Source organism: Podarcis liolepis (genome assembly GCF_965112155.1).
Source record: "Podarcis liolepis genome assembly, chromosome: 4".
Classification (NCBI taxonomy): domain Eukaryota; kingdom Metazoa; phylum Chordata; class Lepidosauria; order Squamata; family Lacertidae; genus Podarcis; species Podarcis liolepis.
In genome coordinates this window covers 7,702,553-7,706,083 of record NC_139558.1, presented here as the reverse complement: position 1 = coordinate 7,706,083, position 3,531 = coordinate 7,702,553, and the positions used below count along the sequence as shown (strand labels likewise).

The 3,531-nt window shown below is 40.5% G+C and overlaps 1 long non-coding RNA gene across 1 annotated transcript; it reads left to right on the top strand.

Annotated features, from left to right (window-relative positions):
- The first annotated feature begins 1,307 nt into the window (after positions 1-1,307).
- On the top strand, positions 1,308-3,531 carry LOC310705864. The gene is made up of 3 exons (XR_014525500.1): positions 1,308-1,652; positions 2,512-2,611; positions 3,024-3,531. It is a non-coding gene; the product is annotated as an uncharacterized lncRNA (long non-coding RNA).

The following is a 3,531-nucleotide window of genomic DNA, read 5'->3' as shown; positions in this document are numbered from 1 at the left end:
AAAGGTGGCAACTGCCATGCTGTGAAACAGTTATAGGATTTGCATCTTGACAGTTAAACAAAGCTCAGAATGAGTGCATAAACCAAGTGCAGGACTCACAACAAAGGTTTTGGAATCTGGGTGGGTGTTTTCATTGTGGAGGAATGCATTCAGTTTCTGTATGTAAACAGAGAATGTCCCACTGCTATAAATCTTATTCTTTCTTCTTTGGTTATCACTTGTAATCAAGTAAGATTGTCTACACCAGATCCAGCTAAATGCCCAGTTTTCCCTGTAACTTTACACTGGCTTAACTTACTCCAACTTGCTTTATGTCAGGTTCTTGTGCATTGGACTGGTCCCTTAAATATTGTCTCCAGTTATTCTGCCCGGACGCTGAGGTCCAGCGCCGAGGGCCTTCTGGCGGTTCTCTCATTGCGAGAAGCAAAGCTACAGGGAACCAGGCAGAGGGCCTTCTCGGTAGTGGCGCCCGCCCTGTGGAACGCCCTTCCAGCAGATGTCAAAACAATAAACAACTACCTGACATTCAGAAGACATCTTAAGGCAGCCCTGTTCAGGGAAGTTTTTAACGTGTGATATTTTACTGTATTTTTGGTTTTTATGGAAGCCGCCCAGAGTGGCTGGGGACACCCAGCCAGATGGGCGGGGGGTATAAATAATAAATTATTATTATTATTATTATTATTATTATTATTATTATTTATTGTGCTTTTCCTATCCAGCTTTGAGTTACCCTGCTCATCAACTAACAACCTCTTAAAGGGTAAAGGGACCCCTGACCATTAGGTCCAGTCGCGGACGACTCTGGGGTTGTGGCGCTCATCTCGCTTTATTGGCCGAGGGAGCCGGCATACAGCTTCCAGGCCATGTGGCCAGCATGACTAAGCCACTTCTGGTGAACCAGCGCAGCACACGGAAACACCGTTTACCTTCCCACTGGAAGTATTTATCTACTTGCACTTTGTGCTTTCGAACTGCTAGGTTGGCAGGAGAAGGACCGAGCAACGGGAGCTCACCCCGTCACGGGGATTCGAACGACCGACCTTCTGATCAGCAAGCCCTAGGCTCTGTGGTTTAACCCACAGCGCCACCCGTGTCCCAACAACCTCTTATTCTGGGCCTAAAAATTGAGTAACCATGCTGCATATTAAATAAGAACATTTTCATTGAGGATTCCTACTTGCACTAGAATTTAGCTCCAAACTTATTTAGAAAATATAAAAGAAAGCCCACTGGAGAGGAATATTCTCCAAAACACAGCAAGCAGTAATTGCAACAGTGAATGCTGTCTGTACTGAGGTAATAGCACTTTCCAAGTAAATTTTTCACACAAGAATTTAATGGTGACATTAGGGGAATATAATAGGAATTTCTCTCTTGCCAATAGCGTCTCCTTGGCAGCTATGCTAAAAAGCTTGTCAGCTGCAGCTATTCAAGTTATATACCACCCAGAAACTTTTCCTCCCTCCTCTGCAGATTATGGACACACACAGAGAGAGCCATGTTATTTTGCACCCAAAAAGCAACCAATATTGTTTTGTCACAGGCAACACTTGGGATAAGAAAACCTTTCTGAGAGCAAGCAGCCCTACATTCTTCCCCATTCTGTGAGAAAGACAATTGTTTAGTGAGCAGAAGAGACTGCAAATAAGGTACACGCATATTTGTGTACACTACACAGATATTTGTGTAGTATACAATGCCAACGCTATAAGAAATGCAGAAACAACCGCCACCAGCAAATTGGAGAGGTTGCCCCACATTCTGAAACCTTGAACAATAAGGGTTCCAGATTGTGTTACGTTCACTGTATGGATGTTGGAGGCCAAGAACCATGAGGCGTAGAGGGCATCGTTAGTGGCATAACTTTGCTGCCTATGTGTGGAGTGACACCGTCATGTGGGTAACGTAGCTGAGATGATTGTAGGCATTAAGGAGGCTGGAGGTCTCTCTAGCATCTAGGTTTTCCTCTACGAGAGAAATGTCTCAGTCTGGCCAGAGAGATTGTTCATTACTAAACAGAGGGTATCGCTGATAGCTCTCCACACATGGTGTTGCGACTGTTCCCAGTTGCCCACCAAATGTCCTTGTTGCCGATCAACATTAGATTTTTTCCATTATTCTTATTTGCTGCTTCTTTCAAATGAGCAAATGTGCCTGCTTTATCATAGCAGTAATTTTAAGGAACACTGCACATTAAAACATTGTGAAAATCACTAGAACACATTATGCCAAATCTAGTTTGATGAATAAGCTTTAGGGGAATCAGGCAGTTCCGTGTGAAGCTCTTTCCATAACACTATCTCCCTCAAACATGCTTTTCTCTTCTTATTTGACGTGAAAGAGATGGATATGGAGAAAGTGTTCATTTAAAATTTTCAGTTTCTAGCTGCCACTTGTGGTCTATTTTGTGTGTGTGTGTGTACGTGTATGTAGTTAATGATATCATTTTAAAAAATGAAATTGAGCTTTTTGTTAATATGTGGCTTCTGATTGGATTAATTACAACAGATACATTCTCTGGAAACTGGGGACAAAGAAATAATTTGCGTCAGCAGAAGCAGACTATATTTAAAACCTTCTGTTCACATCTCTGGAATATTACTGTTCTGTAAGTATGATATGCCCATATAGGAATAATATGAATAATAATCTTTATATATGTGGGCAGCCTCATGCAAGTAGACTTCTGCTCAGTCAAAATGACTCGCCAGTATCTCTGGAACACATTTGCTGGGTGGAGATGGAATTTGTTCTACCCAAATCAGTCATGTGTATTTTTACCTACTGTAATATTCTGTTTCTATGAATTTGTGCAAATCAATACTTACAACTTATTTTGACTTGGGCATGATATAGCCATGATCTATTTTGAATCCACTGATTTCAATAAGAAGTAGAAAGAGATATGCTCTTTTCGTTTGAAATCATTAATGAATTAAAGATGCCCCTTTTGTCTTATAAGTATTTAACTTTGACTGCATCATGCCCATATTTTACACTTTGCTGTTTTTGTTCCTTAGTTGGATCCTCAACATCAAATAATAATGAAAATCAAACCCTAATCTTTGGTTGTATTTCCCAGAAAGTTGGACTTTTCTCCTTTAATATATATTTCAATCTGAGAAAACGACATCTCAGCAAAATGAAAACAAATGACAGTGCTATCGCCAACGAGACAATGTATTATTTTAAAATGTATGAAATGGTCCATGCTCTGCCCTATGACAGTTAAGTGTTCAAAATGAGACAGCTAAAAAAAAATGTAGTTAACTCGTTCAAGGAGATATGAAAGTGAGGCTCCTTTATAATGTTCATCCCTCCTATGTGTAGACAAAGAGGTACAGAGAAGAGAAAACCGTGGATTAAAATAAATGTTCTCAGTGCAGAAAACGAAATGAACGCAGCAGGCTTTGTGTCAGAAAAGACAAATACTGGGTTTTGGAGGGTTGTTTCAATGTCATTTAACGCACACACATGCACACACAGATGTCATTGGATAACATAATTAATTAAAGGTACTAACAGATG